Source organism: Zonotrichia albicollis, chromosome 14, assembly GCF_047830755.1.
Source record: "Zonotrichia albicollis isolate bZonAlb1 chromosome 14, bZonAlb1.hap1, whole genome shotgun sequence".
Lineage (NCBI taxonomy): Eukaryota > Metazoa > Chordata > Aves > Passeriformes > Passerellidae > Zonotrichia > Zonotrichia albicollis.
Window position 1 is genome coordinate 3,397,185 of NC_133832.1, and position 23,205 is coordinate 3,420,389.

Consider the following 23,205-nt stretch of genomic DNA (forward strand, 5'->3'; position numbering starts at 1 on the left):
GACTGGTGGATATTCACTGTCCACATCCATCAGTCATCACTGAAAAGAGAATTGAATTTAAAGCTCCTTGTATTTAAACAGTGTGATGCCACAGTGGCCATGCTGAGCAGAGACAAGAAGAGCTGACAATACCCCACCCCAAAATTCCCTTTTTCCACCATGAGCTAGGCAAAGGAGAAGGCTCAGAGGGGCAATCCCTGTGGATAAAGATCCTGATGTTAAACCAGGAGGCAGCACTGCCCTGACCTTGGGACACACAGGGAGCACTCCTCACCACATATGGGGGAGATTCTGCCAGCAGGGAAACACCAGGAATGGTGCTGACAATGACAATGATGAGGTGGGAAGAGAATAGGGATGATGATGATAATGGCAATAGTAACAGTCATGATAATAATTACCCCATTAAAGGTGTCATTAACTTTGTGCAACTTCTAAATACATAATACAAATAAAGATGCAATAGATACTTAGTGTGTACAAAAAAATACACATATTTTACATTTATATATATTTTATATATATAATATATATAATATATTATATATTAAATATATATAATAGAATATATATAATATATATTCTATAATATAATATAATATAGAGTATATTAAATATTAAACATAAATAGATGTAGAATATAATATTTTAATATTATAGTATACATATATTTATATTTAATATTTTGTATATGAATATTAACTATAAATATATTAAAGTATATCTATAAATAATAAAATCGATTAAATAATATAAAATATATAAAACAAAAAATAAAATAAATAAAAATATATACCATTTTTTAAAAATAATGTAATATTTTTAATAATTTTAATTTTAAAAGCCCCATGCACATACCTGACTAACTGCCTAAATAAATCTGAAATGGTGCCTGAAAGCTTTTTTGGCCAGGAAGGGCTGGATGCACCAGGGATGAGGTGCTGCAGGTGGGTGCAGCATGTACCAGGGGCTGAGGGGGATCCAGCAGGGCTGGGTCCAGCAGGGCTGGCTCTGGCACACCCAGGGCCTCTGTGCACTTGCAGAACTGGAGCCAGGATCCAAACCCATCCCTGTCCAGCTGCCAGCCCCCAGTAACTCAGCTGAGAGTGGAATCACTGAGCTCTCACTGCTAAAAAGCCCCTTTGAACGTGCTGGAGTGTCTTACATAAGATGGCAATAAACTGGCACCAAAAGAGAAAGCAAGTAATTACACTGGTGCCTTGTAAGCTTTGATTCTGTGCTGTTTGGGAACAATCTGAGGATTTTTTTTGTTAGGCTTATGAGGATAATGCTGAGAACAGCAAAGGTTTGGAGGTGGGGTGTCCAGCTTTCAAGCTCCCATGTACACACACAGGTTTCCTTAGGATTTCACAGCCTGACAGGCACAACCAGAGAGAAGCAGGAGACATTTCTGCCCTCTCCTAGCAGCTTATGTATTATTCCTTAAAAAAGAAAAAATAAAAAAATAAAAAAGGAAAAGAAAAGAAAAACTTCCAGAGCAATGTGGTGCCTTTATTCCCTTGTGTTGTTTAAACCATTTTTCAGGGCACTACACAATGAGCTTTCTTCGGGAAGTAGAACAGTAGCTTTTCCTCAGACCACAGTGAAGCACTTACAGCTCCAGTGCCTTGAGAAGGTGGTGGATAAAATAGAAAAAAAGGGAGAAGAAGCTAAAAGGAAGAGAGAATGAATTGGGAACTTGAATCAGGAAGAAAGAGAGGGGGGAAGAAGGAACAGGCATCAAATGCAGGGATAATTGCAAAGCACCACCACACTCCTGGCTAGGGAAAAAAAGGAATTGTAGATGAATCACGAGTGTGACAAAGAATCCCTTCAACAAGTTGTCTTTTATCACAACTTTGCTGCTCTACAGCTACACTGCAACCAGGAGAAATTGCATCATGTCAACAGCAAGTTTATAGAGATAAACTGACTGGAGCAGGGGAAAGATGCTGCAGTCACTTGGGCTGCAATGAATTCCCTGAGAGCAGCACACACAGGGCATGAGAACAAGAACACACCCCTGAAAGGGGCAGCTCCAAAATATCCCTGGAGGGAACCTCCTAAAAATCATCCCAAACCGGGAGCATCCTTCACTAGATCACTATGACTCAAAGCCACAATCTTTTGTTGAGGTTTAGATCGGATTTTAGGAGAAATTTCTTTGCCCAAAGGTTTGTCCAGCCCTGGCAGCAGAGGAATCCCCATCTCTGGAGGGATTTCATGTGGATGTGGCACTTGGGGACACTTGGGGTCAGTGGTGGCCTTGGCAGAGCTGAGGGAGTGGCTGGACTGGATCTGAGAGGGCTTTTCCACCCTGAACAATTCTGTGATTCTATTCTGTGACTCCCAGCCTGTGTCTGAGCCTTGCCCAGCAGCTCTGGAGGGATTTTCCTGCCTCCTTGCCCAGGCCCTTGCCCTCCTCTCCCCTCTGCCCCAGCCCCCAGAACGGCTGCTGGCTCAAATGCAAATAGTGCACATGCAGGCACAGGAGCTTTTTTTAAATTCTGAAAGCTGAGACTTCTAAGTTTATCTCAGAAGGACACTGGAAAGATGAATAGAGAGAAATTATGCAGAGAAAGAGAAAATATTCAAAGAGTGGAATTATGTATGCATAATTGCCTGGCTCCCTGGGGTGCACGGGCGAGTACACCAAGTCACTTTGTGAAATCATTCCCCACAACTCCTGGATCCTAATTATAGTGCAGTAAGTGGGGAGAAGCTAATTTTTAAACAGTCCTGATGGGGTAACTGGAAGAACCATAAGGATGCTGTTTAACCCCTTGCCTACTGAGAGGCTTCAAGCAAAGAAGCCACCACAGGAGGATTAAATGAAATGCTGGTGAAGCCAGTGCATTGTTTCCTAGTTGATTAAAGGTGGTCAGCAGGAGAACCAAGCAAGCACAAGCCTTCAGGTTAAAGGAGAAAAAAAAGGGCAGACCTGAAGAAATAAGCCAAAATTAAAAAACCACCAGTAAACATGACCTCTGCCCGGGCTTCAAAGGAGACTGGAGGCAGCATTAGGGTGTTTCTGTGTCCCTCTGCCCTGCACAGCAAATTCTCAGCCAAAAGCTTTATAAATCCTAAGAATGCCTGTGCAGGAACCTCTTTATCCATGCAGAAAATACAACCACAGCTGCCTGGTACCTCAGCACATCCCCAGTGCAGCAGGAGTACCTGCAGCACAAAGAGCCCTATTTAATGCTCCCTGGAATCCTGGCTGGCGTGGGAAGGACCTGGTTCCAGCAGGGATCTGCTGATCCAACACCTTCTGAACCCTCACAGGTCACAGACATCAGTGGGACAGCAAGAAAGGACAAAACTGGGTGGTTTTCCTGCGTTATATGTGCAATGCTAAACCTGATTTTTTTACAGCAAAATAAAAGCAGTAGCAGGACATCCCTGCCCTCAAGGTGTGCCAGAGGAGGTTTAGGTTGGATAATAGAGAAAATTTATTCCCCCAAAGGGCTGCCCAGCCCTGGCACAGCTGCCCAGGGCAGTGGTGCAGTGCCCACCCCTGGAGGGATTTAAAGCCATGTGGATGTGGCACCTGGGGACACGAGTTCAGAGGTGGCCTTGGAGGAATGGTTGGACTCAAAGATCTCAAAGGGCTTTTCCAGCCAAAATAATTCCATGACCCAAGCCATGCTCCCACACTGCCCTGAGAGTTCAGCTAATGCAGAACTCAGCCATCAAAGGCCTTTTATTCTCACCATGCTCGAGTTTAAGCCAACCAAAACCACTCCTGGAAGTCCTTAAACTCAGATATTTTGACTAAATTCCCTTTAAATTTCTCAGCCTGGTAATGTTTGTTCTCATTCATTCCAAACCCCTTCCAATGTTCCAATTAGCATTGTTTTTCCCCTATCGGAACAGATGCAGGCACACAGTATTAAAAAAGAAAAATAAAAAAAAAATAAAATACACCATTTACCCATTCTAGATGGACAAAGAATGATTTTGTCCCTCAGCCATGCCTTGCACAATGGCACTAAAAGCATGAAAACACCACTCAGGAGTCCCAGGGATGCAGAACACCTGGATTCCAACATCTGCTGCCAACAGACACGGGGAAATGCTAGGCTTTCACTCCAGGTTGCATTATTTTGAATCCCCAGGGTGGTTTTTGGGCTTTTGTGTTTCTACCACGCCCTTTTGAGTGGAGAGACCCCTGGAGATGGATCCCCTTCAGGGGAGCTCTTAGCCTGGAAAAGGGAGGCTGAGGCTTGCAGGGCTCCTCTCTGAGAAAAGCCACCTCCAAAATTTTATAGATATCCACAGGGTTTAAGACCAGAAGACCATTTAGGAGGACCTCCTAGAAAAATAAGCAATTAACTCTTCCCCAGCCACCCCTTTGTTGAGGCCAATTATTTGTTTGGAGGAGAATTTGCAGAAAGTTGTGCTTGACTTCCAGCCTTGATCTCAGATCTCAGCACGTGAAGAACTCTCAGTGCAGCCTTACAAATGATGAACTCTGCCAAGCCCACATTAATACCTAACCCTCATGCTCAGAAAATTATATATTCTACTCAAATTGAATAGTTTTTCCTTCTTTTTTGGCCAAAGTAATAGACACAATTTTGCTACTTAATCCTCTCCTATTGTCTCAAGCTCACTCAAATTACAGCCATTTGAACTGTGATCTGAGCTCCCCTGTGCTTAAGGAACTCATTAGACCAAGGACAGTCAAACTTCCCAGCTCCCTGAATACTAAACTCCTTGTCTGGCCAGGAGCCACGGGATGAGCCCTGGGTGCTGTGGGAAGGGAAGGAGGGAAGGGCAGGAGCAGGTCCCAGGTGGGTGATGGCTCCAGGGACATCCCAGTGCTCCTGTCAGCTCCAAGGCAGGGGACAACCACCAGGAGCTGGCAAAAAATCCCCACTGAGTGGGTGAGACAGTTCATGTTTTCACTACTTCCTTGGAAATAAATGTTCTGTTCCATCTGAAAGCAAGAGGAAAACCTGAGGGAGAGCCTCCAAACACTGTTCTTTGGGGCATTTGTTCCAGAAGAAGAGATTCTGGTTTATAATCTCATTTTGGGGTGGGATTCCACCTCTCTCCTTTGGAAACCTCAATGAGGAGCACTCAGTTTGCCTGAGTTCAGAGGCCCCCCAGGGGAGGGGTTTCAGGCTGAACCTTGTGTCACCCCCTGTCCTGTCCTGTCTGTCCTGTCCTGTCCAGCACGGGCAGGATGACACAGCCAAGCCAACCTCAGCAGGTCTGGGGTGGCACCTGGCTGTGCCACATGAGGTCAATGCTGTAAAACACGGACACACAGCACTGTCCAGGCAAATTTCCTCCTCTTTTTCTAGGGAGAAGAGAGGAAATCAGGCCCCAGGGGTAATAACATTTCAAAACAGATGTAAAGGAGGAGTCTGAGAATGAGAAGAGGGGCTGGGACCACAACTTGGCAGCAGCACCTCACCTCCAGCTCCAGTCTGGCCCCAGAGGAGGAGTAAACCAAGGATTTCCTGACAAGGTTTATTGCTGAGCCTGCTTGGAGCCTGACAGCACAGCCACCTCCTGCCTGACAGGACACCAGGAGTGACAACACCTACAGAAACTGAAATTGCTGTCTGCACTTGAAGGTGGCCCCGTCTGAACTAAAATGTGCAAATAAATTTGCACCACCAGTGTTGGGTTCTCTGGGTGAGCTTCAGGGCTGTCAGTAAGACTTAGAGAATTGCTTGGGTTGGCAGGAACCTTAAGGAGCATCTTATTCCATCCTCCTGCCATGGGCAGGGAAACCTTTCACCATCCCAGGGTGCTCCAAGCTCTGTCCAGCCTGGCCTTGGACACTTCAGGGATCCAGGGGCAGCCACAGCTGCTCTGGCCAAGGCCTCACCACCATTAAACACACTGATTTCTTAAAATCATTATTATATGTGAAATCCCCAAAGAAGAAGCCTGTACAGATGCCATGACACAGAAAATTTGACTGGGTGCAGCAGCAGCATGTTTGCCATCAAGAGATAAGGGTGGAGGAGCCACAAGAGGCAGAGAGGCCACAGGGTGAGGGCACCAGGAGGCCTCACAGGGCCAGACATGTCTGCTGGCTTCCACACCATCACCAGCACGTCACAGACAGTGTCACAGGAGAGTTTAGGAGATCTGTAGGGAAATATCCCTGCAGGAGCTTGCTCAAACAGCTTGCAGTGTTACACAAAAGGAAACTTCCAAGTGTTGGGAAGGCCCAGCCAGGATTTTCTGCAGGATGTGCAAGGGTGTTCCAGACTGCAGGACCAGGAGACCCTGGGCAAGGGCAGGAAGGAGGAATCCCAGGAGAAGGCTAAATTCAGGCAGGTTTCCACAAGGATCTGCAAACTGGCTAAGAGGGTGCTGAGACTCAGCTGGGTGCTGTCACCTCCTGGAGACAGATGATTGTAGGGATGTGCCCCTTGTTGACAGAGTGACAAAACTGTCCTTTGTCTCTAAAAAGGAGAAAAGCTCAGCAGTTTCTCTCCTCAATTAGGTAAAAAGACACCTCATAGGATCTGGGGGACTTCACCTCAAACTTAAGGACAGCCAATTGAACAGAAGCCAGAAAGTCCCACCTAAGCAAATTCACTAGAAAAACAAGAGAACAAAGGAAATAATCACTTTTATGAGGTGTTTTATCAGGAGCAAGAACCTCTTGCACTTGGCTTGGGTTTTCTTTGTAAAGAGTGTTGTTATTTTGCCTTTTACTAAAACCTTTCTAAGTTAGTGTTTCTAACACTACCACAGAAGCCATCCTGCTGATTTTATGCCATCTGAGGTAGCTGAGCTATCTCAGGTGTGATAGAGACCTCCAAGAGCTTATGAGACCTGGCTGGAGGAGACCATATATCAGATATATATATATCTGTATATATATCTATATATATGTTTTTATATGTACATATGTATATATATCTATACCTTGGGCTGCGCCCTGCACACTGGGGACACTCTGGGATGGGTGACAGCCCACAAGGAAGATCCAGGCAGTGCCACCCTGATCCAGCCTCGCAGCAGCACCAGGAGCAGCCCAGCAAGCAGAGAGCTCTGTCCCTTTTCCACCCTCAGAGCTCCCACTGGGTGCAGATGATCTTGTGACAAGATCAATGGATCCTGATATAGCAGCACTTGAGATAAACACTGCTGCAAAGGGCTCTTGTGGGAGTGTCTGGTGTCAGGAGGAGTTTGGAGGGATGAGGCTGAATGAGGGACAACGGAACACCTCCAGCTGCTGGGAGGGAGCACTTTAGTAAAAACACACCCGTTTGGGGTGACACTTAAAGCCATCTCTTGTTTCCAAGCCTTCTTTCCACAGCCCTTACAAAAGCTTTTTGGCATCAGCACAGCTGCTGGATGTGTCTGACACAGAATTCCTGTGTCACTGGCTCAGAGTGCTCCTGTAGCCCCAGGCAGAGGCATCTACAGCTCAGTGGTGAGCCCATCTCCTCAGCCCCAGCACCTACACCTCAGTGGTGAGCCCATCTCCTCAGCCCCAGCACCTACACCTCAGTGGTGAGCCCATCTCCTCAACCTCAGCATCTACACCTCTGTAGGTGAGCCCATCTCCTCAGCCCCAGCACCTACACCTCAGTGGTGAGCCCATCTCCTCAGCCCCAGCACCTACACCTCAGTGGTGAGCCCATCTCCTCAACCTCAGCATCTACACCTCTGTAGGTGAGCCCATCTCCTCAGCTCCAGCATCTACACCTCAGTGGTGAGCCCATCTCCTCAGCTCCAGCATCTACACCTCAGTGGTGAGCCCATCTCCTCAACCTCAGCATCTACACCTCTGTAGGTGAGCCCATCTCCTCAGCTCCAGCATCTACACCTCAGTGGTGAGCCCATCTCCTCAGCCCCAGCATCTACACCTCAGTGGTGAGCCCATCTCCTCAACCTCAGCATCTACACCTCTGTAGGTGAGCCCATCTCCTCAGCTCCAGCATCTACACCTCTGTAGGTGAGCCCATCTCCTCAACCCTAGCATCTACACCTCAGTGGTGAGCACATCTCCTCAACCCCAGCATCTACACCTCAGTGATGAGCCCATCTCCTCAGCCCCAGCATCTACAGCTCAGCGGTGAGCCCATCTCCTCAACCCCAGCATCTACAGCTCAGTGGTGAGCCCATCTCAGCTCCAGCATCTACCCCTCAGTGGTGCAGAGCACATCTCCTCAGCTCCAGGGAGATGAGCAGGGCCTCACCTCTTCCCTGCAGCCCCCAGTGCTTTGGAGGGATGTGCTCCAAAATCCTGGGCATTGTCACCATCCTGCTGTGGGCCTGCTGTACCCTGGGGTGTTACAGCAGTTAAACACCTCCAAAACATCACAATTCCACATCTCCACAGTGCCTCTGGTCAGATCAGCAGGAAAACAAGGATCCTGGTGCCTCAAAGCTGCCACAGCACTGCCCAGCATGGCAGAGCATGACAGAGTTCTCATCTCAGAGGGGCTGGTGGCACATGGCATTAGAGAATCCCAATCCCTGCAAAGCCAAGAGGAGCTGAGGCACAGCAGGACATCCTTTGAGCAGGACACATCACTGAGGACACAAATCCATAGACAGACAACAGCTTCCTCAGAGACCTGATTCCTAGAACCACATCAGATTGAATTTTTACACTGATTTTTTTTAAAAAACACTACACAAACACACCCACAAATTCAGGAATCTTGCCCCACCTTTGGCCAGGTAAAATCACGTGAAAGCTCCAGCTCTGGCTGGCACAGTGGCCAGGATCAGGAAGGTGAGGGGATGTTTATGAAATGGTTTTAACCAATTCAATTTTGAGGCAATTTGTGCGCAGCAGCAGCAGAGGCAGCCCAGGCTGCAGCAAACAGGGAGCAGGCTGGATCAATGGCAGGCTGGAGGTGGGGGCAGGAAAGCAGGAGCAGCAGACTGTGGCACTGAGGCTAATGGCTTTGGAGCCATTTATTCCATGGGAAACACGGCTCAGAGCCACACGGGGTATGGCAGTGCCTCCAAGGGACAGTCCCCAACTCCAGGGAGAATCAATACCAAACACTCCAGGAAAAGCAGGAAACTTCTCCTCTTACAAGAATAAATAAATGACAGTTAATGGATGCAATCAGGCTGTCTGCAAAACCCAAAAATTCTGCTGAACAAAGCCCCCACCCAGCAAAGCTCCATTGCTGCGCCAGCATTGCTCCTGGGACAGCCACTCCTCACAGCCACCTCACCCCAAACAAAACCCTGCTGCCAGAAATGGGATGGGCTCCTCATTTTCTGTACCAACAAGGGAAAACCAATGGAAAAATCTCCAATTCCTTCCCCAGCTTGGTCCTCAGCAGCCAAGCTTCACTTGGAGACACCATTCCCCTCTCCCCCATCATCTCCATCCATGCTGTGGAGGAATATTCAAGGAGTGGACAGTGAGAGCTGGTTTGGGGCTAGAACAAAGGGAAATGGCTTTCTGGACCTTGGTTTTGACAAATGAGGGGAAGAACTGCCCCTGATGGCTCTGTGTGCCCTGCAATGCAGGATCAGCAGCTCTGGATCTCTGCACCAGCAGAGTTTGCTGGGAACTGCTCCTGATGGTGTTTGCAGCCCAAGGATAATGTGCTGCTCTTTCCACATCCCACTATCTCCATGCCCAAGCACATATGGTCTGGCTAAATAAGAAGCCTTGGAAAGGCTGTCAACAAGACTAGAGGAAGGTGGGCATCTGTGCAGAAACATATGCATGTCCCAGCACTGCACTGTGAGCACGGAGAGGATGCCCAGAATGCCACCAAAACCTGCCTGGCTCCAGCAGAACTGGACCAGGGACACTGTGGCTGCCACTTCCCTTTGTGCTGAGGGACTGCAAACCCATCATTCTGCTTCCAAGAAAGCTCCTGCCAGGAAATCTGAGATGTTCCCTGCTCTGGTCCAGCATTTCAGGGCATTGCTGCTCCAGCCCTCGTTTATAGACTCACTGATGTGTTTGCTTCAAAGTCTTGTGTGTTTGCTTTATATTCATCTGTAAAAATCTCCCCCACGGTACTAAAGGCAGTGGAATAATCTACTATTGCAACCCGCACTCCTCAGAGAATTCTGCAGTTAAAAAAAAAAAAAGAATTAAAAAAAAAAAAGAAAAAAAAGAAAAAGGGGAAAAAAACCTGGTTGAATTTGATTAAACCTTTGGAATCTCTCCAATATTTCCAGTTATTCCATCTGTAGAAACACTCTACTGGCACTTGGCACATTCAGAGCTTTAACTGCCTTCTAAATCAGCAGCAGTTCTGCCTAACAATTTGGCATTTGCACAGTGCCTTGTAAATCACCCACCTTACATCTCTGGGTACGAGCACCAAACCCTCCAAAAAGCCCATTACTGCCTCAGAGAAATTCTTCAGCAAGAAAATACCTTTCTATGGGCTTGTCTCCCGACAAAAGGAGGGGGGCACTGGCATGCAGTGGGCACAGTACTGGCACCAGGGCTCCTGGTGTTACTGTGGCGCTGAAATGAAACCCAATGCAGCCAGCTGGTTGCTGCACTGCTATTAGAGCTTCTTCTCTGTTTCTGACCTTTCTAGAACTCTCCAAAATGCATTAATCTGTACCAAATCCAGCCAGGATCTAAGCTTGGTGCAAGGTGAGGGTGTTGGTGACCTGGTCCTCCCAGCTGGCACCATGGAGGGAACGATTACGATTCCATCAGACAGGATTTGTTTGGTTGCTTTGTTTGGGTTACTGGTTTTTTTGGGGTTTTTTCTGGAAGTCAGGAACCAGGCTTGGAAGGGCTGCAGCTCCAAATCAAGCCACAGAGCAGCAGGAAAGCACTCAGCAATATCAGCAGCGATTTGTGCATTTCTTGCAAACAAAGAGCGGAGAAGGTCGGCGTTGTTACCTCCCTGCTTCCACCTCTTTTGTCTTCCCAAATCGTTGGAAGCTAAAAACCTCCCCTTCCCAAACTGCTCCTGGCTCTAAAGCTCTTCTGAAAACGCTATCCCCTTATCTTTATCCACACCTGACTCTCTTTTATGCCTCCCCATCGACAAAGTGTAAGAAAATCATCAATTTAAGCACTATGCTCACGCCTCGCCCCTCGCCTGTGCCTCAGATGTTGCTTTGTGCGGGTCCTTCCCAGCATGGATTTGGGCTCTGAAGTGTATGGGGGGAGATAAAAAAAACAAAGAAGAAGAGGACAAGGCAAAAAAGAAATAAAACACATGGGGTTAACTCCCCTCCTCCTGCCCTTTGCTTCCAAAATCTCACTGATTGCCACACGTGCTGTGACCCTGCAGCATCAGAAACCCTGAGGGTCACCTGAGGACTTGGAGATGGTCACTGGGCCATGCAGAGTGACCGCTTGGAATGTGCCAGCAGGACAGAGTTCAGGGCTCTGTGATTAAAGAGGACTGGCCACCACAGACAGGGCTGGCAGGGAATTTCTGACTTGTTCTGCAGGTGCAGATCCAACACGCAGAGTTGAAACACTCTGGGCCTGTCCCACGATGAGAGGCAGTGACTCCAACTGATTTACTCATTAATATTCTTCAGGAATTAGTGGCTTAATTAATGCTTCCCATACTGACATTTTAAAAAATTGCATTTTGTCCATCCTTTTATATCCTTTGCTCTAGCCCTGCTTGCTGTCTTTCTTCTTTTAATCCCAAGGAGGAATAACTTCCCTCTCTGGCTGCACTAAGACACCTGCAGCAGTGAGCACCCACTGAAGTGTCCTTCACCCATTTGTAACCAGCTCACCAGGCAGAGCAAGGTCCCATCCTACATCTACCACAGGATCCTGTGCCACATCCATAATTCTGAGGTTTGGGTTCCCCAGTAAACAGTTTAAACCAGTAAAAAGCTTAACCCAGCAAACAACCCAGTAAAAAGCTTAACCCAGTAAACAACCCAGTAAACAGCTTAACCTCTCTCTGGAAGGAGCTGTTGGGGACTGTGTGTGACCAGGACACCCAAGGACGCTGCCCTGGCACCAGGGGCTGGAGCAGGAGGAAGGATCCTCAGCAGGAGCTTTGGAGGAGCAGAGCTGAGCTCAGTTAAATGCTCCCCACCAGGGCTGGGAGAGCAGCAGATCTGTGGCCACTCAGCTCTGCACAGGATGAAAATATCTGTTCCCTCCCAGCCAAAAACCCTAAAAATAATAACTGAGCAGAGCTGTGCCTGCAGCCAGCGATGCATACGAGATGATGGCCTTCTCAACACGAGAGCAAAAGGGCAAATGAATCACATTACACTCCATGAATAAAACCAGAGCCTCAATGCACAGAGACTTAATGACTCCATTCTGGATGCACGAGAGAGTCTGGCCTCGTTTGCAGAGGTGCTGAGCATCCCCAAGTGCCCCTCAGCTCCTGGGCACAGCCAGGACTCTGAGCTCTCCTGACACCCATCCACTCTGAGGAAATGCCCCCACTGGCAGGGATTTCCTGTGAAAATCAGAAGCTCTCAGCAGCTGGGCTGGGCTAAAGACCTCCTATCTCAACCTGCTGCACCCAAATCCATCGCTGGGCAGGTGGGATTGGGGGCTGCAGCTCTGTTTGAACTTTCATTCCATGCAAGGGGAGGAGGAACAAACCCCTGGATGGTGCCCCTGGAGCACAGAGAATCCAGAATGTCCCCAGCATTTTCCCAGTCCATATTGGCACATTCCCTGGGCACAAGTGAGGGGCACAGTAGTACCCTGAGGAGGCCCCTGAAATGGAGAAAAGAGCATTTCCAAATGAGCTCCTCAGCCAGGAGCTGACAGAGCTGTGACAGGAAAGCACATCATGGAGAGATGGCAGAATAAACCCAAACCCCAGTGTCAGGGTATTGCTGGGAAGGGGCTTCAGCACAGCACAGCACCCAGGGAGAGTGGGAATCACCTCCACTGGGATCCTGCTGGGGTGCTGAACATGCCACCACCCCTCCCTGGGCTCCCCATGGCATTTAAACCCAATCCTGCTCCCATTTTGTTTGGTAAGCCTTGCAAGCGTGGGATTCCCCACAGCAGCTCCAGTGTCACAGCCCTGTCACATCCACCAGCGCTGGCAGGGTGAGCTGCACCCCAGCCTGGCACCAGCCTCCTGGGAGGGACTGAAAATCCTCCATACCTTCACTATTTTCCTACATCTGCTTGGAAAACAGAGCCCAGGACAACCTCTTCCAAACATCAGTCCTCTGGCAAACAAAAGGAAGTCAAAGGCACACTATTTATTGCCAAAACCTCTTCCTTCGTTGTAAAATACTGCTTAATTTTATCCCTCAGGCATCTATTATCTCATAGCCCATATTATTTTTCCAGCTATTACCGCTTCATTTTCCCCATCCAGAAAGTCCATGCAGGCAGCAGCCAATTTCCGTCTTGGCAGAATTGTTTAGGAGAAACAAGCAGCTGTTTCACAGGGGTCCTAAAGAATTGATGGGGAATCAATGCTCCTCCTTTCTTTGGCCACAAGAAACCTTGGAGGAAAGTCACATGTCCTCTGCCACCAGCACTGTCACCCTGCCAGGGGACACTTTGTGATCAGAGAAGTTGGGGGCATCCACCAGACCCCTCATTTACAGCCCCACACTGAGGTAGAAATAAAGGTGAGCATAAATACTTTTATTTTTTTTTAGCTTTAAATAAAAGCTGCTGATTTTAATAAAAGTTTAAAACAAAAAGTAAACCTGTGGCTAATGGAATCTGCCTGCACTGCTTCTGTTTCCCATTTCTGATAGAATTTGCTTTACCTCTTGTTGGTTTGGTGGGGGATATTTTTAGCAGCAAAGCTTCTGTGGGGAGCTCAAAGTATTCCAAAAATGCCAACACTGGTAAACACAGGATATTCTCCAGGTACAGAGCCCATAACCCTTATTTTATGGAGACTTTGGAAAAGCGATTACCAGCATCAGGGAGGGATTACCAACAGGAGGGACCAGCACACACCTGAGGTTTGCAGGAGAGCCCTCAGGAAACCATCTCTGCTTCCAGACTAGCATGGGGCAGGTAAAGGATGGGAAACGAGTTTAGAAACTCTCACCAAATAAAAATGATTGAGCCAATTAAGAAATACACAAAATGGTGAAATACTGTAAAGGCACACAGGAATGAGCAAGTTACTGGCAAAATGTGTGAATGCCCAGGTGTGTCTGTGTGGGTGAGATGGACAGGGCCAGGAACCCACCTGGCCTGTGTTCACAGCAGCATTTTCCATGCAGGGGTGTGCCACAGAAACATGGGAGATCCTGGGCTGGAAGGGACTCACAGGATCATTGAATCCAAGTCCTGCACAGGACACAATCCCATCCTGTCCCCTGCAGTGCTATCCCAACCCTCCTGCAGCTCTGGCAGCCTTGGCACCATTCCCTGGGAGCCTGGGCAGTGCCAGCACCCTCTGGGGGCAGAACCTGTCCCTGATATCCAACCTAAGCCTGCCCTGGCCCAGCCCCAGCCCTTCAGCCCCTGTATTTCAGCCTAATCCCTAATTCCAGTCTGGATTGAACATTTGCTGAAGCACTGCTGACACCCTTTTCCGTCCAGACTCAGCTATTTATGGTAGTGTTGGGATTCTGCGTGCTTGTGGAGTTGACTTTTTGTGTCACAAAGCACCTGCACATCCAAGGGTTCCCTGGTGAGTGGACAGGAAAGGACTGGTGATAATGGAAGGAATGGGAAAACATTTTTTAGGGACCATGGAAGTGCCTTAATGGGCTCAGCACATGGACAGAGCATCCTCCACACCCTCCTTCCTTTTTACACTTTATTGCTGCTCCTGAAAAAAGAGATTTTCCTTTCCCTTCCTGGCTTTAGGAAAGAGAAAAGAAGCTCCCAAGGCAGTGGGAAACATCAGGGCTCTGCTCCAGCCTTGTCCAGTGGGAGTTCCCAGAGCAAACAGGAACTGCAAGGCAAGGCTGGATGGCAGTGAGTCAGGGAGGCAGAGAGGCGTGAAAACAGGATGGATGGGAGGCAATAAACCCCCAGTATTTCACTGAGGGACTCAGCTCTGCATCACCTCCATCCTCCAGCACCAGCAGGGCTGTGCTCACACCAGTGGCACTGGCACAGGAGGGGCTGTGGCCATGGGGGAGCATCACCAAGCCAAGGGCTGAGGCCACCCAACTTCCATCACCTCCAGCAGCTCAGATCCCCCTCCAGAACAGCAGGGAAAACACTGCAGCTTTTATCTGTACATGGGAGAAAAGGGACAGGGCAGATCCCCCAGCCAGGAAAAGGAGCAGTCCAGGAATGGCCCTGATGGTGGATGCAGGATTGAAATTATCCCGCTCAGGGACTCTGTCCAGGAAGGGTGAAAAGGGCTCAGCCATCCTGGGTCTGACCTGCTTCAGGAAGAGGAACCTGAGGAATATGTGTAAAAAGGAAAGTTGTTCTCTGCAAAAATCTGGGAAACAATTCAAAGAGGGAAAATCAGAAAAAGGTCTCCCCCAAAACTCCCAGCGTCCCTCATTCCCCATTTCTCATGGAAGCACAAAGCAGGGCAGCTTCTTTTTGGGAACTAAAATGGAAAACCTCCCCTCTCTCTTTATCTACAAAGAAATCACAAAAACATCACCAAGAACAGAGGATGGGAAGCACCTCACCACCTCAGTGCTTTATTTTCTGGAGCTCCAGTCCATTTCAGAAAGAGACACTTGTTTTCAGTAGGATTTTAACAGGTTTCTGCACCTCCTGCCATTGCTGCCCATCTCCTGCTCCAGAGATCCAGCCACAATTCCACAGCAAAAATAGCCATGCACGAGCCTTGCCTGCACACCAGGCTCATGGCATTCCACAGAGAGCTGGCACCTCCCAAACCACAGCTCTGGCAGCTCCAGCTGACCTCCAGCCTGGACACAGGTGGGGGCACCCACCCAGGCTGTGAGTAAATCCCACCACTCTCTGCCCAAAAAGAAGCAAATTCCCCATCAGAGCTGCAGCAAACTCAGGCAATCAGCAAGAAGAAAGCTTTTTAAAGAGATACAACCCAGGATTTCTGTGTTGAAACACACGCCACAGATGGTGGAGCAGACGAGGATTAATTCATGAATCATATTTCTTAAACGATACAATCTCTCTTTTCACTTCCATGCTTTCCCTTTTTGACTCAGAAGCAGGGATTTAAGATGCCCTTCCCAGATATGAATTTTGCATGAACAAACATTGCAGGGGTAAAAAAAAAAATAAAACCAACGAGCTTACAACAGCAATAAACCAGAAAACTCAGATGTTTAAAGAGAAGTTCTCAAATGTAAGTGAAGGTGGATCTTGTCCATCTACATGAGAACATGTGTGGAAATCCAATATATGCAAGCACAGAGCTGGGAATGGGGTGGGAAAACGAGCTCACTAATGCTTCAGCCAGGGTTCTGGATTGCACCAAAGCTGATTTTCTATCTCCTCCTATCTCATCCCCACCCTCGCAGCAAAAGGAAAGCCTGGAGGCAAACATTTCCAGGAGAGGCCTCCTGGCTCTGCCAGCCAGTCTGTGCCTCCTGCAGCCCCCATCAACGCTTCCCTTTGGAAAATCCCAGCGCAGGCACCGCCAGCTCGCTCTCCAGGAACTGAGGGGCTGCAGGGAGCAGCAGCAAGGCAGAACATCCTGCCCCACAGGAGCACACAGCTCCCCACCCAGCTGAGAGGGGTCTGAAGTGGGGAAGAGAGAAGGAAATGACACAAGAGCCCTTGAGCAGCGGGAGACTCCGATATCCCGGCTGGGGGCTCCTTCAGAGCAGCCACAGCCATGCCAGCCTGAGCAGGGCCTCTGCTCCCCCCAGGCAGGAGCAGAACCAGCACCAGCCCCCCAAACTGCCCCTCACCTTGCTCTGATCAGCAAAGCAGCATTTCAGGCATTTTCTCCACTTTGCACACAGAGCAGCTGTGTGTGTGCCTAACAGCTTCTTTACACAGTCTTGCACTTCCTATTGTAGCTTTACACACAGAATAAGAGTGAAAGAAAAAAAAAATCACTTACCCTTCAATTATTTCAACCTTTCCCTGCTCTGTGTGTGACGTGGGCTTCTCTTTTGGTTACTATTTCCAGATTTGGTCTTTGGGTAGGTGAATGGAAGAGGAGAATGACAGGAGTTGTATTTGATGACGATGGAGACTGTAAAATAAAGAGAAGCATTTTCAGCACAGAGCAGTCCTCCCCTATACATCCAGATCAGATTATATTAAATTAAATTAGTGACACCTACATAAATGCTTCCTACTGTTTTTATGCACACATACAAATATCACAACTGTCAAGGAGAACGCGGCTGTCAGTGATACGGCAGGGGGGAAAAAAGAGCAATTTCTAAAATGGAAGGGAAAAAAAGGAAATCTAGGCTAACAACCAGCGTTTCAGCAGCAGCAGAGGGGTCTGCAGGAGGGCCAGGAGGCAGCTGGAACTGCCACAGGAGCACGGGAAAGGGCTGGAGCAGAGGAAAGCATGGAAGGAGCACGGGTAGAGAAACTGCAACAACAACCCTGACAAAATGCTCCTCTGCTTCCCAAAATACCACATCAGCTTGTGAGGAAGGGAGGAAGGAGCTGAGAGAGAGCTTCAGGAAACACAATCCCCCATCCCCTGCAACCATGGAAGGACTCCTAGCACGGGAAGGAATTAATAACGTGGTCATCATAGCAGCAAGTACCCCCCTAAAAACCAGATTAATCTCCCACCATCTGCTTTAATAGCAGAATTTCTGCTAAGTGGTTTTCCCCTACACAGCCCCACACACCCATGTAAACAGACAAACAAACCATTTGGCTTCCTGCAGTCCCGGGGAACGCAGCTGCTCCGAGCAGGGCTCGCTGCCTCTGACACGGTGCCAGCCTTGAATTCCTGCCATCCCATCTCCTCCCGCACCTCTGCAGCCTCCTCAAGGCTTGGGGTACCCCAAACGCTGCCCATCAAACATGGCAGCTGGGACCCCTAAAATACCCTCTGATTGTAGCTGAGGAAAACAAGGGAGGTGAGGAATCACAGCAATGGACTTCCACGCTGTTATTATTTTCCTCGTGGCAACTCTCCCATCCTCTGTGTGCAACTGGCACCTCCAGCACCACGAGTCCCAGCCCAAGCACTGAAAACACCCCAAAAAAAGCATATTTACAGAATCACTTGGAAGATGCCACGGCAGGCAGTGGAAAAAACCAACCCCCCGAGTGAAGGAGATTGTCTGCTTGGTTGGAAAAACACAAAGGTCACCGCAAGGAGTATATAAAAATACATGCTAACATTGAAGAGGTATAAACATAACACTAAATAACGCTTTTTATACCCAGCTCAGCATTTAACACTTGCCCAGAGGCCTTTGATAAATCCCAGGTGCCTGAACAAAGCAAGGAAGCTTTTTCATTGCTATTTAGCAAAACAGGGAAAGTAAAGCACAAGAGAATAAAACTGTTCAAGACATCAAGGACCGAGTCAGAAAGAAACAGCCAGGTCCCCACATCCAGCTCTTCCATAGCCAAATGCCCTGCCAGGCTGCTGGATGGAAATAGAAATACTATTGTTAGCCCCAAGCCATGCAGACTCATTAACATTTATTTTAGTGCTATAAAATATATTTTTAAATACTTGAAGAAATAATCTGGAGGAAGTGCTAAAAGCTAGGAGCGTATTTTCAATATGTCCCAGCTTTTCCTGGGAGATTTGAGACCTCCTGGAAAGACAGCGACTGTCTCAGAGGCTGTGGGAGCACGAGGGCACCTCCAGCCACCCAGCAGATGCAATTCCCTGCCCCTGCTTCGGCTCCCAGGTTGTTCAGTGAGAGGGAAGTCTAAAAATGTAATGGATTTTAATTGCTCGTGGACAGCAGAACTCCCAAAGTATCATTTCCCACAGGTTTTTAACGCATGTGTTTATACGGGAATAACACTTGGAAACAGAGGAACCTGATGCCTGTGGGGTCACTTCAGCAGGGACAAATCCTGCTGAGCACCTTCCACAAGGCTCTCATCCCAAAAATTCATGGGGACAAAGCATGTCAGAATTATCAGGAGCATCTCCCCATCCTTGTGGAGAGCAGCAGCCCCATGGATCCTCCAGCTCTTAGGAGAGGGGTTTGGGGTTGGTGGAGAGGAGCTGTGGCTATTCCAGAGGCACCCATAAGCACATCCAGAGAAAACCATGGTGTGGGAGAGGAGAATGACCAGGGAACAGGATCCAGAGGTGCACAGGGACACACAGAGCACAGGGCCCTGCTCCTGCCACGCCCAAATGGATCAAGCATATGGAGAATCCGTTTTATCTTAAATAAACACTCCATAACACAGCTCCTGCTTTCCATCTGACCCAGCCAGCCTTAGATAAAATAAATTGGAGGAGCTAGGGACAGAGAAGAAACAGTTCTCTGTCGCAGACATCTTTTATGAAAAATCTTTTCTTTAAGATTTTTGCTCCTGAGCAGCTGAGAAGCCTCAGGAACAAAATGTGAACAATGGTTATCTGCTGCTGTGGAATGCAACAGGTGCATCTGGGATTGGTCTCATGTGATTGTTTCTAATTAATGGCCAATCACAGTCAGCTGGCTCAGACTCTCTGTCCAAGCCACAAGCCTTTGTTATTATTCCTTTCTATTCTATTCTTAGCCAGCCTTATGACGAAATCCTTTCTTCTATTCTTTTAGTATAGTTTTAATGTAATATATATCATGAAATAATAAATAAAGGTTTCTGAAACATGGAGTCAGATCCTCGTCTGTTCCCTCAACCTGAGACCCCTATGAACACGGTCACAGTTCTCTCCCTTCTCCTTGTCAAAATGTTGTTGGAGATTTCATGTTTCATGAATTTGGACGGTCTTTAATCGGTGTTCTGGTGGGGGAAACAAAGGACCATGACCATTTGTGCAGTCTCAGAGCTGGTTCAATACATGTCCACTGTGCTTTGCCATGCCAAATTGGAGACACCACCTTCCCCAGCACCAAGGGCACCAGCCTGGCCCGGGGCACTGCCCATGGGATCTGGAGGATCCAATGCTCCCAGATTTCACGGCGCTGGTTCTCCCCTGGGCCCTGGAGCTTAGCAGGCTGCAGCAGTTTGTGTGCCCGTCCCTCAACAAAATCTGCACCAGGCACCGAGTTCAAAGTCAAAAGGAACATTTGTTGTACAAGAAAACACACTGCAAGCGACCCCTAACAAATTGTGGCTGCTGGAGCAGCCAGCACAGAGCACAGCAGCGTTTCCCAGCCCCGCTGTCACTGCGGGCGCTGCGAGCGGCAGCGCAGGCACAGCCACAGTTTGTGCTTCAGCACAAATTACAGAGCTGGAGAGGCAGCTCTGCTCTTCCCTGCATTGCTTCCCTCACGTTTTGATGCCCATTAAATTCCTTCCCATTTAGCTGCTTTATTTCAGCTCCTGGCTGCATAAAATCGTTCCGCGAGCGCCGAAGCCGAATAAATAATGGCAAAACTTTCCCTGCAAAAACTCCACGAGCTGTTATGTAAAGCAGGGAGGGGATCAGCAGATAGAGACAACTTGGAGGCAACCTGAGGGTTGGGATTCTGTGTCAGCTCGATACACAGGGGAAATAACCCTTTAATCCAGTGCAGTGTATTTCATTTACTGTAGTGTTATCCAGTTCGAAGATGTTATGAAAGGAATCCCTGGAGAGACTTAAGACTTCAAAACCAGCCTGAGTTTGAACTTAATTCCACTGTTGCAAAAGGCTGGAGCTGTGGAAGATGACCTTTTCCATACCTTGGATGCCAGGAGCCATCCTGCCTCATAATGTCACACCAAATTAGAATATTCTCTTTTTGTTTTACTCGGGATTTTGTTTTGTCGTTTCTTTTTAATTAAAAGCATCTGTCACTGTTAATGAAACGGGGGGAAAGAGAAGAAAAAATATCATAACACACAAAAAAAATTTAAAGCTGGTGATGTCCAGAGAGATGGAGAGAGTCAAAAATCTGGATAATTAACAGAGGAACTTTCACCTCCCATGAGATCATCACCAGAGCCCAGGTCAGGACCAAAGGACCACCAGGGCCATCTCCTCGCTGCTCATCACCTGAACAAAGCAAAGGGATGCTCCCCACACACCTCCCCCAGATCCCACTGGCAGCAGGGCCTTGGGTGGCCTCTTCTCCAGTAGGAAATGAGGAGGAAATTACTTTTGAAGTGCAAATCCCAAAGCTGTTCAGGTCTTGCCAAGGTTATCCCGAATGAAAGTTCAGAAATACTTGGAAAAACCAACCCATAAATCCATGCTAGTGAACCAGAAGCTGGTGGAACCCCAGGGGTGAAGGTGTGAGGTCTCATCTTTCACCAGCTGCAGGAGCTTCCCTGCCCAGGGGGTGTTTTTAAGGAACCCTGCAGGAATTCATTGAACAAGTTGTGGAAATCCCATTTAAAGTTGTTCACTACTGTTAACTACTTCCATGGACTTTCCTGTTTGGAGGTGAACCATAAAAGGCCAGTTTTCACTCGCTGCCTCTTCCAAGTCAGATTGTGAGTGCAATTAAATGTAAATTTGTATTTTCCAAAAATAGGGCTCCCCCACAAAATACTAAATTAATTACAAAATGTATTCCTAATGTGAAATTATTTAGCCTGTTAAAGCGGTACAAACAGCTTTATTGGATCATTAATGGTTAGAAATGTTCAGTCAGCACAGTTGGAAAAAATGTAAACTAAATATGTCAAGGATACGTTGCTTTCTCCACTCACTATTTTTTTAATGTCTTATTTCATGGTAGATAAGTGAAAAATCTTTTTACCTGACTTAGTAAGAGGCTCATTTACTCATGCAAATTTAAAACCAAGTGTCATAATACAATGAAATTATAAAAACATATCAAAAAGGAGTTAGTGAGTCACTAAATTTAGCTCCTAATGGAGTTCAAGCTGTCTTATACAGTTGTATGTTAATGGGAAGAGCTCTGGTGGTCTGTAAACAGCAGAGCAGAGCTCAGCCACCACCCCACGTGCCTGGGGTTGCTGGAGAAGCCCTTTGGGTTTCCAGCCCTCCACACCTGAGGGAAATTCAGATTTGATCCCAGCCAAGGTGAGGAATACAGCCAGCATTAAATAAATTAAAATCCAGTGCTATGAGCTCTGCAGAGTCACATCCCAAGCTCTGCTACCAGACCTGGGGTGATTTACAGGTGTGATCCTCAACATCCATAGGGATTTTCCTAATCCATCCAAAATATTAGGGCTGACATGGGGGAGCACTGACTTTGTGGGCTGGAAGGTCCTGAGCAACACAAGGGCCTGGCTGGGAATCTGGGCAGATCCAAGGAACAAATTAAAGTGGTGCCTCTGAAACAACAGCAGCAATTCAGGTGCCAGGGCAGGAGCAGGATCCTGGCTGGGATTTTTTTTCACTCACAATAGTCCAAGGACAGCACTAACATGAAGTTTTTATATTCTGGAACAATCTCATTCCAGAAGTAAGGAAAGATGGTATAAGAGAAGAAAAAGGGAGAGCCAAGGTTAAGAGATGACCAGAGCTCCAAAATCCATCAAATCCAAAGCACCCCCTGGGCAGGGTGGGAAAAAGAGGATTCTGCAGAGAAATTGGCTTAAGACACAGGGAGGCAACGTCTTAAAGGTGACAATGTCCCTATAACACCTTCCAGTGACTAAAGGGGCTCCAGGAGAGCTGGAGAGGGACTTGGGACATGGGGATGGAGGGACAGGACACAGGGAATGGCTCCCACTGCCAGAGGGTAGGGATGGATGGGATATTGGGAATTGGGAATTGTTCCTTGGCAGGGTGGGCAGGCCCTGGCACAGGTGCCCACCCTGGATCCCTGGCAGTGCCCAAGGCCAGGCTGGGCAGGGCTGGGAGCACCCTGGGATGGTGGGAGGTGTCCCTGCCATGGCAGGGGTGGCACTGGATGGGCTTTAAGGTCCCTTTGAACCAAGCCATTCTGGCATTCCCTGACACCCCTTGTCCCTGGGGCAGGCTGGATTTAGGTGCCAGCCCAGCAGGATGAGGTGGCTGCAGGGAGGCTGTGGCCCCATGCAGCCCCTTCAGCTGCTGAAGGGCAAAACTGGGCTCCAGCACACCACAGAAGGAAGAAATAAATATTCCCAGTGCTTCCTGACCTGGCAGAAAATCGTGAAAATAAGGCCCTGTAAGGAGAAGAGGCGAGGGAACTAATGGGAAAACATCTTGTTGCATTAAGGGCTGTGTTAAAGGTTTACAGCATCGTCTCCAGACAAGTCCACTGATACTCCTGAACCCTCATCGATCCACAGGTCAAACCAGGAAGGAAAAATATCAATTTCAGAAAATATCACTGGCTGAGATACAATAAACCTACCCTGTTCCTATGCACAGGTAAATAGAGAGA

General features: G+C 48.0%; 1 protein-coding gene across 1 annotated transcript in view; it reads right to left on the reverse strand.

Annotated features, from left to right (window-relative positions):
- Nucleotides 1-17,015, reverse strand: part of NEXMIF (neurite extension and migration factor) — a 58,456-nt gene extending 41,441 nt beyond the window's left edge. The window contains 1 exon segment of the mRNA XM_074551453.1: nt 16,881-17,015. The gene's annotated coding sequence lies outside the window, so the exon portion shown is untranslated.
- Between the last annotated feature and the right edge of the window lie 6,190 nt (nt 17,016-23,205).